Source organism: Canis lupus, chromosome 11, assembly GCF_048164855.1.
Source record: "Canis lupus baileyi chromosome 11, mCanLup2.hap1, whole genome shotgun sequence".
Taxonomy (NCBI): domain Eukaryota; kingdom Metazoa; phylum Chordata; class Mammalia; order Carnivora; family Canidae; genus Canis; species Canis lupus.
Window position 1 is genome coordinate 17,347,208 of NC_132848.1, and position 13,786 is coordinate 17,360,993.

The following is a 13,786-nucleotide window of genomic DNA, read 5'->3' on the forward strand; positions in this document are numbered from 1 at the left end:
AGAGGCAGAGATACAGGCAGAGGGGGAAGCAGGCTCCATGCAGGGAGCCCGAATGTGGGACTCAAACCCAGGACCCTGGGGTCACACCCTGGACCGAAGGCAGATGCTAAACCACTGAGCCACCCGGGCTGCCCTCTTTCTTTCTTTCTTTCTTTCTTTCTTTCTTTCTTTCTTTCTTTCTTTCTTTCTTTTCTTCTTTCTTTCTTTTTCTTCTTTCTTTCTTTCTTTCTTTTCTTTCTTTCTTTCTTCTTTCCTTCCTTTCTTTCTTTCTTTCTTCTTTCCTTCTTTAAAGATTTTATCTATTTATATGAAACAGACAGAGCATGATCACAGGGCAGAGCAACAGGGAAAAGCGGGGAGCCCAACTCGGGCTCTATCCCAGGCCCCTGGGATCATGACCTGAGCTAAAGGAAGAAGCTTAACAGATTGAGGCCCCAGGCGCCCCATGGCACTTCTTGACCACAGTCCTGTGAACAGTCTCCTTGGTCCTGCTCTACTGAAGAGGCACTTGTTAAAAAATATCAAGAGGAAGCCCTTGTGAGCCTGTTACCCTGTGGTCAGAGCTGAGGCTCACAGGAATTATTTCTTTGTAAGTGCACATACACCTTTTAGTTTTCATCTACTCTTCAATCCCAGTAACTTCAAAGGCCATGCAGCATGAACTGCCAGCAACACCCTCAATAACAGGTGAGCCACACAGAGCAGTGTCGAGCATCACATGCTTTCCCCACTCTTATAAGGCTATAGCTGATTTCACCGTTTTCTGTCTACTGTCATCAGGGTTTGAGATTCTGATGAATACGATCATTTTCAGTTCCTCCTGTCATATAATTCTGGTAAGTCTTTTCCATGTTTTTGTTTTGTTTTGTTTTGTCTTGCCATGCTCATCTTTATCTCCACAATCTGAGAAGCTAGCTTACCTTCTTCATTACCACATTTCTCTCTATCTGAATATCCTATTTCATTGTAGTCTCTCCTTTCTTCTCCAGATGAAAGTTCACTACGAGTATTACTCTTCTTCCAAAGTACCCATTCAAGTATTGTTTCTGTGTGTGTAGGGGGGTCAGTGATAGCATGATTGTGGTTTCTTAGCCAATATATTCACCCTTATGAACTCAGATGGTGAACGGATCTTCAAGAAAGGACTCTTGGGCAAGATTCTCATTGCAGAGAATTGTGGTTGTAAACTGTCCTCACTCACACACACACACACACACAAAAAAATTTGGAAAGACATCAACACAAAATTATGCAAAAAGTAAAAAATAATCTAATCTTAAATATGTATGTCTTTGTTTTCAGACCTTTGACAAGACTTTCAAAACCAGTTCTTGCAGAAGACCTCAAATTATCAATCATTCTTGCCACTGCTAGTGTGTACTAGGACCAATAGCAATGCTGTCTACAATGTCTACCCATCGTCAACTCAGAGTACATATTATGTTTTTTTTTAAGATTTTATTTATTTATTCATGAGAGACAGAGAGAGAGAGAGGCAGAGACACAGGCAGAGGGAGGAGCAGGCTCCATGCAGGGAGCCCAAGTGGGACTTGATCCTGGGTCTCCAGAATCACGCCCCGGGCTGAAGGCGGTGCTAAACCGCTGAGCCACCTGGGGTGCCCCATATTATGTTTTCTTTTTCTTTTTTTTTTTCATATTATGTCTTCTTAATGGTTCCTTAATAAGGCATTGAAAATGATCTCCTTTAGGAAAATTTAGTTTGGAGATAAAAAATGAATACTAACAGATACAAGGGGGTGATCTTTGCTGGAGTATAAAAGTCTCTGTTTCCTCCCCATGCGAGTCCCATAGAAGAGAGTAGTTGTTGCTGGAGAGTGGGGAGTGGCAAGGAAAATAAACTGGGAGAGGAATGAAGCAAGTGTGCAAGGTTCTCACAAAAGGCCTGATGGCTTAGATCAGAGGTTGGCATACTTTCTCTGTAATGAGCCAGATAGTATTTTAGGATCCAAGGGCCATATGGTCCCCATGTAACTACTTAACTCTGCTGTTGTCAAATGGAAACGCCCACAGATGATATGTAAACATGTGAGCTGTGTCCTATCAAATTTTACCAAATCAGGCAGCAAGCGAGATTTGGCCCATGGGCCATAGTTTGCCAACCCCTGCATTAGAGAATAATAACATTGATGTAATTATATTATAGAAAGAGAACAAAAGTTGTGGGCTTCAGACCCACCTCTGACACTAGCTGTCCAGGGAATCCATTTTTCATAGTCAGAAAATTTTCATGACTGTAAAATGAGAGGATTAAACTTACCATTTCTCAAGTTACTCTATGCTCTAAAATTATATGAGTTTGTACTGTGCTCATTTATCTTCTTATCTTTAACAAAAAGTTGATTGTATTATCTTATTAAAGACTAAAAACCACTTAGGAAATCATGCTAATACTTGACGGGATGAGCACTGGGTGTTATTCTATATGTTGGCAAATTGAACACCAATAAAAAATAAATTTATAAAAAAAGGAAATCATGCTAATCATTTAAATTTTTTTGAAATGGCTAATTTTTCTGGTCAGGAGAAAGGAAGAAGGCTCTTATTCCAGATATATATAATGTTTTCTTACTTTTCATTATGCATGATTCATTAGAATTTGTCCTGGCTCCCGTGAGTAAGTAATCTTAATGGACAGCAGGACAGGACATATAAAGCCCTAGGGAATACCGGACAGATGCAGTAAAAACTTATTTTTTCTCAAAGAACAGCCATTGTTTACTTTACCAAACCATTCCTTTTTTTTTTTTTTCCCAACCCTCACTGCTAACTAAAATAATAATTTCCGGATCCCATTCCATGCATGCATGGACTCCTAGATTCTTGAGATGACCCTTTTTTTCTGGACTTAAGTGAGAATCATAGTATCTGTGCTTCTATCATTCCAGTCTTTATATCTCCAAGCACTTCATGACATGTTTGGGTCAACTTCTTTGTATAAATAGAAGACATGATTGTTCAAAAACTTTCTAGAAACGAATGTAACCGTGCTCTGCTTTGTCCACTAGGTCCAGCCCTGAGATGTCACTTACATGTTAGCCTACTCCACAGAATGACCTGACCTCTCTGGTGGGTCTCACCGTTCCCTGAACCCAATCTTCAGCCTGACTTCCACAAAACCAGAGCTTTACATTTATTAATCCTATACTCAGATGGCAATAACCACAGACGGTTGTATGAGACAAAGACCTACCTATTCAATAAAATTTAATACATATTTTTTATTGTTAATCCTGTCAGGCACTGAATTAGGAAAAAGGACTCAACCATAACCATTTAGTCTAAGTTTGAACCATCTCCGGGGAATGTTATGAGAGTTCAGTGAGTTATACTTGGCGGCGCTCAATCTAATTGGTCTTCACAGAGGAACTACATCCTTCCTGTGACTGAAGGATAAGTGATATATCACTCAACGATCAGAGGAAAAGAAGGACAGTTCAGAAAGATGGAATAGATTAAGCCACAGTGAGGAAGAATTAATGAGAATTTGGGGAGAAACAGCAAGCTCAGCATGTAAAGTATTGAGAAATATGACCTGAGGTCAAGATGAAAATGCAGGTTGAAATGAATTATAAAACTCTTGAATGCAGTGTTCAGGAATTTGGATATTTTTACCCTCAAGGAAGAAAAACAAAACAAAATACTGCACACTTTTGAGGGAATGAATAATATACTCAGATTTAGGCAGTCAGCTTGTATGACATGGTTGAAAATGTATTAGATGAGGAAAAATCTGGAAGGAAAAAGGCTGGTTAGAAAGGTAACAAACTATGTCCTACAAAGAGGTATTGAATTTAATCAGGGTGATGAAAATGATGAAAGACAAAGCTGAGGCTTGTCCAGTTGAGGTAGTGAAAAGGTAGTATTTGGGTAACACCTGGTGCTTCCACCATTTCTACACGGAGCTGCTAAGTACACCTGCCCATGGAGATGATTCTTTTTAAAAAGGTTTTTACTATTTATTTATTGTTCACCCTGATGGCTAATAAGAACTGGATTGGGTTTGCCATACTGAAGTTAGAGCTCAGCTCCTATCGTCACCTTCTCTAATTTAATCATTTCCTAGGTTCTTTTTTTTTTTTTCATTTTCTAGCTACTTTAACCTGATTTGTTTTATTCTGTAAATGTTTTACTTGATTTTGAGACATTCTCTAGTCTCTTCCTCCTTCCTAGATCACATATTCCTGTGTCACAGAGTCTCATGGTAGAGAATTTTAAACACTCTGGGAATTACCAACCTCTGGTTTTGATCTCTGAAAGAATAGTTTCAGTGAAACAATGGCCACCCAATTGATAGTTTATCAATAAGGAAATATGAGAAGTTAAGGCCAGTGAGGTAAAATACTTAATTGTGATAGTAAGGAGAGCAATACAGTGGTAATTTGTTAGAAAGAATCAAAGAAAATACTTTGTTTTTCTTATTTAAGGGAGCTATGAACTTTTTATTTTTTAGTTTATTTGCTTTATTGTTGTTGCTTTTTGTGTTTGTATGAGGAGGGAAACCAACTGAGAGAGAGAAAATAAATATTAATATGTAAAATCGGCATCTATAAGATTGTCTTTAAAAATATGTATCAATAAATATTAATAAATAATTATAAAGAAGCCTCAATAAATAATACATAATAAATTAAGAAGTATCCATAAAGAAATCAATGTTTAAATGTGGCCCATTACAAATAATTATGTTCCACTGTGAGAAAATATTATGGTCTCTAATTTAGTCATTAGCATTTAGGAGATGCTCGATATGGATATGATGAATGAATTAAATCAATAAAGAAATGATTTCCTTTACCTAAAGCAACCCTCAGAAGCATCCAGTGACCATAGGTAATCTTTTAAGAACCACGACTGTACTTTTATTCTTATTTCAATAAATTAGGGATTCTTGCTTTTTATCATCTCATGATGTTTTTCCCTAAAATGTCAGGAGACACAGTAAGTTCTAAAATCCTGTGCTTTTTTTTTATTAAGTTTTTAAATTTTAATTCCAGTATAATTAACACACACTGTTATATGAGTTTCTGGTGCACAATATGGTGATTCAACAATTCTACACATCACTCAGTGCTCATCTCCCATTCACCTATTTAACCCATTACCCACCCACTCCCCTTCTAGCAACCATCAGTTTGCTCTCTATAGTTCAAATTTGTTTCTTGGTTTGTTTCTCTCTCTCTTTTATTCCTTTTTTCATTTGTTTTGTTTCTTAAATCCCACATATGAGTGAGATCATATAGTATTTGTCTCTCGGACTGACTTGCTTCACTGAGCATTATACTCTCTAGCTCCATCCCTGCTGTTGCAAGTGGGAAGATTTCATTCTTTTTTTACAGCTGAATAATATTCCATTGTATATATACACCACATCTTCTTATCTACTCATCTGTGGACACTTGGGCTGCTTCCATAGCTTGACTATTGTAAATAATGCTGCAGTAAAAATAGAGGTGCATGTATCCCTTTGAATTAGTGCTTTTGTATTTCTGCGGTACACACCCGATAGTGCAATTCATAGGGTAGCTCTGTGTTTAACTTCTTGAGGAACCTCCATCCTGTTTTCCATCATGGCTGCACCAGTGTGTATTCCCATCAGCGGGAGACAGAGAAGTATAGTAAACAGAAGTAGCCCATAGGAGGTGCTGATGACCTCAGTGTTGGTTGGAATATTCCAAGAAGCAGACGCCAAGATGGGATTTGATGTTCAGGAAATTGTTTTGGAAACTACCCTTGAAAGATAAAGATAAAGGTAGCAGGAGTTGGCAGAGAGAGGCTTCACAGCAGAAGGCGGGTCTGCTTCTATAAAAGGAGAGAAGAAAGTAATGAGTGAATAGGAAGGACCTTATTCCAGCAGAGTTGTAAGGAAGGCTTGGCCAGGCTGATGAGGAATCCCAAAGCAAATTTCCCATTTAAGAAATCCCTCACCTGGCAGGAAGAGGCTGCCTCCAATATGGTGCCATGCTTCATCACATTGCAGCCCAGGGAAAATGTGGCCTCTGTGTCAATACAATGTGGGTCAAAGAATGGGAGCTGAGCTATTGATCCACCATGGCCACAGCAGCAGATTCTCTCTCTCTCTCTTTTTTTTTTTAAGGTTTTACTTATTTATTCATGAGAGACACACACAGAGAGAGAGGCAGAGACACAGACAGAGGGAAAAGCAGGCTCCATGCAGGGAGCCCGACATGGGACTCGATCCCAGGACCCCGGGGTCACGTCCTGAGTAGAAGGCAGGCACTAAACCGCTGAGCCACCTGGGCTGCCCACAGATTCTCTTCAAGAAAAATCTGTGTGGCTCCACTGGAGACTCCTAATTTTCCTTCCAGGTTTGGAAAGCCCTTCCTTCAGGCTTCTCATTGGCTTCTCTCTCTAAAAGAAAGTGTAGAAGGGGAGGTTAGGGAGATGAGCCGAACTCTATCCTTGCAGTTGATCCTGGGCATAAAGCTAATATGCATCCTCTCCTTCATCCATTAGCTGTGCTGCATGTCCTTCACCCTCTGCCGTCACTCCAACAAGCCCTGATGGCTTACTTGGTGGTACGACTCAGCCCTTTATTCCTGAGGGATCCGGACCCTTGACAACCACACGTTTCTCAGGGCACACTGTTGACTGTGTGTCCATTCTCTGTGAGTTGGGTGAGAGAGTTCCTTGGGGTCCCCAAGGAGATCACCGGCTTCCACGCGTATTCTTCTCTGGCTATGTTGTATGAAAACAGTCACACCTTCTCCTGCGGACCAGGGTCAGCTACACTTGTGGACATGGTGACTCCATTTCCCCAAACACAAGGAATCCAAAGTGGCCTAGCAGATGTTCTAACTTCAAATTCAATGATTCTCTTGTTGCATCACGTGTCATTCTGTGTTCCCTGTCTGAGAATTGAGACTTCCCACCTTCATAGCTACAGATTTAGGGGGAAAGGATTATCAGGTCCCCCGGTGAGTCTGGAAACAATAATTAGTAAGATTACTCTTACTTCCATCCCATTTTAGTCTCTTCAGGCTGCTTTAACAAATTGCTACAGACTGAATAGCTTACAAACAAAAGAAATTCATTGCTTACAGTTCTGGAGGCTGGAAGTCTTGGATCAGGGTGCCAGCCTGGTCCGGTGGAGCACCGCTGCCAGCGTGTATACTTCTCATTTTATCTTCACATGTGAAAGAGGCTAGGGATCTCTCTGAAACCCTCTTGTATTAGGAACTAATTCCATTCATGGGACTCCACCCTCATGACCTAAACACATCCCAAAGGCCCCACCTGCTGGTAACATCACACTGGAATTTCATGATTTCAACTTACTAGTTTTAATAGACACAAACCCTCAGATCATCGTGCATCCTTTGATCCCAGGATCCACAAATCTTTTTAATAGGACACCAAATATATCCAAAGGTTTATGATTCAGCACACATCCTGCCTCCTGAAGCCTAGCACCCTATCATATTGCTTCCACAATAATGTTTTGGCCTTGCCATTCCAGTAATCTAGGAGACTGACTGCGTCTGGACAGCGTGGTTTGTGATAGGATCAGCAAACCCTGGTATCACAGGTCATAGGTTGCATTTGTACAGTTCTTTCAGGTGTAAAGTGAGTCCTGGATCATGTAAAAGGTAGTGGGATTCCATGTCTGTAAATAAGGTGTGTTGGAATCTCCCAGACTATGGTGCTGGCTAAGGCTCTAAAGGTGGGAAAGCCAAACTAACCCTAGAATAGGTATCTATTCCCATCAGGACAATTGGTTTTTCTCACCTCATGGAAAACTACCCAGTTGGGGGTTCAGCATTCACCTCCATTGCTGGCAAATCAGACCCTTAGTCATTTATGCATTGATTGACTTTGGTGAGTGGGAGTCCATGGTATTGAACCTCTGTGTGGCCTCTTTATTGGCCATCAACCGCAACTTCATTCATAGGCTCAAGAGTGGCCTACGATGAAGATTGGCTAAGTCAACTAGTCGGGTCGTTTTGCCTCAGTTCTTGAAGTCCTCGAGTGGTTATTGAGTCCCATATAGGTCCAAAGAAAGTTCCCATAATTTGACACATTCATACATTTCCAATCTTATGTTCTGACCCAGCACCCTCAAAATCCAATTCCAGGAATATTTCTCTGGCCCCTGATGGCACCTGCTAAATAATTCTTGTATGTACTTTGAAGTGTGATTTCTTTATTTCCTTATCAGTGTCTAGCCAGCACATGCTGAACTTTAATACTACCTATTGGCCTAGCAGCCAGGAGAGAAGCAGCACTTGAGGGAGCTCCTTTTGCCTTAGGGTAGTTTTTCCCTCTACTGGATTATTTACCACTGGTAAAATCCTCAGCAGTTGAGCTACCACCTTGTCCTTGGGACTAGCGTGCCCTCATATTCCAATATGAGGCCCCTTTGCCGTTCCCCAAAACATCGTCTCACTGCCTATTCCTGGGACCACTTCTGGCCCTACCTCGGGTCCTCTGAAAAATGGATGCTAAGATATAGGAAATTTATTGGGTCAAACATTTGTGAAGAATGAAGATAGGAGGAGCTGGCATAGGCAGAGGGAGTCTTTACAGCATGATTCAAATCTGAGAGGCATAAAAATAGAGAGGGAATTAAGAACTGGATAAGAATAGCCTTATACGGTGGCATGCTTATAAGCAATAGACATCCCAGCCGGAATCCCTAAGAAAAAGTTGCCCATTAGAGAGATACTGCGTTGAGTAAAAATGGGCCAGCACCGGTACTACGCTCGGTTACTGGCTCGGAACAGCCCGGAGTAATGTGGTTCTAAGGGGCAGCAGCCAACTATTATTCCTTCCAGGGCACCGTATCAGTTTCTCTTCCACAAGATCTGAGTGATACGCTTCCATGGTTGCCACCTTTATTGTATATTCAGAAAATACTTCTTTTTTATTTTAGAAAAAATAATTAAATGGAATGTGGAATATGACTCAGAATTTCCCAGTTGTACAACAAAAACCTATTCTGAGTTATTCCAAAAAAAAAAAAAAAACCGGAAAATGGAAAAAGTATGAAATTCAAGATATATGCATGTTGTATGTATTTACCCAAATCATCATTTAAAAATTCCTATTCGGGGAGCACCTGGGTGGCTCAGGTCAGTTGAGCATCTGACTTTGGTTCAGGTCATGGTCTCAGGGTCTTGGGATCGAGTCTCACATCAGGCTCTATGCTCAGCTTGGAGTCTGCTTGGGATTCTCTCTCTCCTTCACCTCCCCCCCTCAGTCTCTCTGTCTCTCTCTCCCTCTCCCTCCCTCTCTCTCTCTCTCTCTCAAATAAATAAGTAAATTTAATTTTTCTTAAAAATTAAAAAATAAAATAAAAATTAAAATCCCTGTTCGTGACCAGTATCACAAGCCGTCTATCACAGGTCCACTCAGAATAAAGAGTTCTTTTAATCTGCGGAATGCAGTGGTGTATTTTACTCTCAGGAGCAGAGAGCTTCTGGCATTGGTGATACGTATGGGTTCTAGTTATTTGAAAGAAAGTTATAAACCAAAATAGTATAAGGACTATTCAGTCATTTAGAAACATGCCACATCCAGAGAGTAAAACACGATTGACATCAATAATAATCAGTTGAGGTCAGAAAATTCCTTGAAAACCAAAGATCAGAGGTTTCTTAACAATTTCCACCATTTTTTTTTAATGTAGGCAAAAGTAGTTAGTCCCACTGAAAAAAATGCAGTCAGATTTCCTTAAAGTGGCATATCTTCTAGTGCTGCAAGTAACAACATTATAAATTTCAACATCTACCAAAGTACATCTTTATTTTCAAGTTGAGAGCACATCATATACTATGATTTATGAAGTTAAAGATAAAAGAACTGTTCTTTTATGAAAAGGTTTCTGATTTCATCGGGAAATTACTACCATTATAATTTATTTGCTGGTAGTAAGATTGCTGTCACAAGTTATAGGAGCACATTTGCCTTAAAGATGTTGTTGTTATCCTCTGGCGTTTACAGAATGTAAGACGTTCCCGTAACCAACACTTTTAGGAGGTTAGCAGCACCAGCTATTAATTACTTCACCTATAACGCGAGCATATAATTCAGCTCCTAGAGAATCACAGGCCAGGAGAGAATGAGTATTTTTTGAGAGCTAACTTTAAGTCAGGAGCTGTGCTAAGCTTTTTACGTACAACTTCTTATAAATCTTCAGAGCTGCATGAAATCGGTATTATCCCTCTTTTAAAGATAAGGAAACAGTGGCTCAGGGAGCCCACGTAAGTGGATCAGGCCACATGGCCACTAACGGCCAGGCCGGACTTGAGGCCTCCGTCATTATGCCACATCCCGTGATGCACGTTAGCAAGAGAAGAGAATCTGCTTCTACCCCCAAATACTAATTATAAAATACTATATCATCTTCATAAGTCATATATTAATTGACTGCTAAATGCTCAAATATCTACTAGACAATACTGGAACTCTAAATCGGATACACGGCAGCGTCCTCCTCTGTAGTGAACACGCTCCTCTCTCACATATCAATTCACCACGGTAGAGATGATTCGCAGAGTTTCTACCAAGAAAACCTTTGCATGCATCCAGATATGCAAGACCCTGTACTACGCTCTACAAAAGTGGTTTTATTGTCCCTACCATAGGTGGTTTTAGTTAAGTTGATACCCGTAGACTAGACATGCAGACATTTCTTGATAATGATACGGAAAAACACTGTGCCTCAGTTGTCATTATCACCAAAGAAGGAAGAGTTGCTAACAGAGAAGCCAAAACTAATTGCTATGGGAAAGTTGGATAATATCCTCCATTAATGTGTTCACGTACCTGCCACGTATCTGTCAAAATAATGTTAAAATGCCTTCATGCGCATTATTATATTGAGTGATACAGTACAAATCCTAATATCTTCATTGTATACTCAAGTATCAATACCCAAAATTAAGTAATTTCACCAGTTTAAGCTTAATCTCTTGTTAACCCCAGTCCGCATGATCCCATAGGTCATGGTTCTGTCAATAAATAATACAACCTGAAATTTGGCATTGTGATGCCCCCAGATATGGTTTTCTTTTTTCAAATTCTCCTGGCTATTCGGGGTTTTTTCTGATTCCACACAAATCTTAAAATAATTTGATCCAACTCTCTGAAGAAAGTCCATGGTATTTTGATAGGGATTGCATTAAATGTGTAAATTGCCCTGGGTAACATTGACATTTTCACTATATTAATTCTTCCAATCCATGAGCATGGAATACTTTTCCATCTCTTTGTGTCTTCCTCAATTTCTTTCAGAAGTGTTCTATAGTTTTTAGGGTATAGATCCTTTACCTCTTTGGTGAGGTTTATTCCTAGGTATCTTATGCTTTTGGGTGCAATTGCCAATGGGATTGACTCCTTAATTTCTCTTTCTTCAGTCTCATTGTGAGTGTATAGAAATGCCACTGACTTCTGGGCATTGATTTTGTATCCTGCCACGCTGCCAAATTGCTGTTTGAGTTCTAGCAACCTTGGTGTAGAAGCTTTTGGGTTTTCTATGTAGAGTATCATGTCATTGGCGAATAGGGAGAGTTTGACTTCTTCTTTGCCAATTTAAATGCCTTTTATTTCTTTTTGTTGTCTGATTGCTGAGGCTAGGACTTCTAGTACTATGTTGAATAGCAGTGGTGAGAGTGGACATCCAAATGGCATTTTTTATTGTCAATCTATTTAACAACTCATTTTGTTCAAAACTACAAAGTACCAGAAAGACCGAAACATGAAAAGCATGGGACATCGTTGGTTTTGACAAGAAACAGTGGAGGAATCTATCTTACGTATGATACACTTATTTTACGCAAATGATGAAATAATAATCCTATATACACAAAGTGGTTTGTATATATACAAAGAAGACTCCATCATCCTTTATCAGAACTTTGGGTACAAATTGATTTTAGTATCCCTTTCTCTCTTTTCCTTCTGAGGCACTATTTCCTTTTATTAGCACCTTCATTTTCTCTAGTTTCTGCTTCTATGGGTCAATAACACAAAGGTCAGTTTAGTCTCATAATAAGAATTTACTTTAAAAGAAAAACATACTAGAAGAATAAACACCTCATAGCAGAATTTCTCACCTTAGATGACCCAGATGTGGGCGTTGGCACCTATTGGGGGCCCTTAAATGATATAGTTTATCTCCTAATATGTCTTTACGTAAGGAGTTAACTTTTTTTTTTAAAAAAAAGCAGCAACCTTGATATCCAGCTTATTCTTCAGTCCACTGCCGTAACAGTCTTGCATAAGCTTGTTGTCCTTCGATCAGAAAAAAAAAAAAAACACTATTTGTGAAGAAAAGACAGTTTTGAGCTCTCATTTATTGGATATTAACTATCCATCATTTTGTTCTTTAAACATCGTATCTCCTCTTCCAAATTTTTGTTTCCTGCAAATACATTCTCTGATTGTATTGTTTTATGCCTCCGTTCCTTTCATGGGTCTCTCTTCTCCCATTTCCATCTTAACCAGTGCCAAAGCGGCTTATACCAGTTCACAAGAGCTGCTGTAAAACTTCCTGGAATTGTGCAAGCCAGCTGTTAAACATGGCCCTAATCAAAGATGAGGTCCTATGAACTTATAATTAAATAAATTGTATTTGTGTAGTAAAGGATTTACCCTTGTTCAAAAAGGTCTGGTCTTTGTCCTTGGCACCAATAGTGTGACCTATGGTGAGGGCTTAGGGTCACCCGACTCAGCCTCCTGAGAGGCTGAAAATCAGTGTCTTCTGCACTCAACCATTTCTACTCGATGGAAGCCCTACAAGGACTGGATGTGCAAGCCCAGAGGGGCTCCTGCTGGACAATACTCCCGACGTACATACATCATGCTGAAATAAGATGTCCTGACCCCGTGAGAAGAGGACAACCGGGAGCTCCATGTAGGTTTTTCTTCCAGAGGCTGCCATATGCATTCCTTCCCTCAGCTGACTTAATCTGCGTCTCTTGCCGGTAATAAACCATAACTGCAAGTGTGACAGCTTTTGGTGAGTTCTCGGAGCCTTTCTTGCAAATCATTGAACCTCCCAAACTTAACAATTAGTGTCAGAAGTAAAGATGGCCTTTTGTGAATTCTTTCCTCTAACTTCTCAGTTGGATGTTTCAGCATTGAAAATAAATGTCATGGGATCCCTGGGTGGCGCAGCGGTTTAGCGCCTGCCTTTGGCCCAGGGCGCGATCCTGGAGACCCGGGATCGAATCCCACGTCGGGCTCCCGGTGCATGGAGCCTGCTTCTCCCTCTGCCTGTGTCTCTGCCTCTCTCTCTCTCTCTGTGTGACTATCATAAATAAATAAAATTAAAAAAAAAAAAGAGAAAAGATGTCCTTTCTAAAAAAAAAAAAAAAAGAAAGAAAATAAATGTCATAAGGTCTCACAATTCATCACTTCCTAATTATTTTACTACATTTTTTCTCTGTGGGTTATTTTTTTTTAATTTGTATTTATTTACGATAGTCACACAGAGAGAGAGAGAGAGAGGCAGAGACACAGGCAGAGGGAGAAGCAGGCTCCATGCACCGGGAGCCCGATGTGGGATTCGATCCCGGGTCTCCAGGATCGCGCCCGGGGCCAAAGGCAGGTGTTAAACCGCTGCGCCACCCAGGGATCCCCTCTGTGGGTTATTTACAGGCATTTCATCGGTATGTTTAAAATGTGCTACTGCATGTTTTTTCCAAGCTCAACATTAATTGACAGTATGTTGGGAACTTAAAATTGGCCATCATAGGAGTATTTAAACCATGAAAATCAGCAATCTCTGTAAATTAAGTCTTGA

General features: G+C 40.1%; 1 long non-coding RNA gene across 1 annotated transcript; it reads left to right on the plus strand.

Moving 5' to 3' along the window:
• Positions 1-650: 650 nt before the first annotated feature.
• LOC140642152 (uncharacterized) lies at positions 651-3,205 on the plus strand. Its single transcript, XR_012038696.1, has 3 exons — positions 651-836; positions 1,303-1,431; positions 3,027-3,205. It is a non-coding gene; the product is annotated as an uncharacterized lncRNA (long non-coding RNA).
• Positions 3,206-13,786: the final 10,581 nt, after the last annotated feature.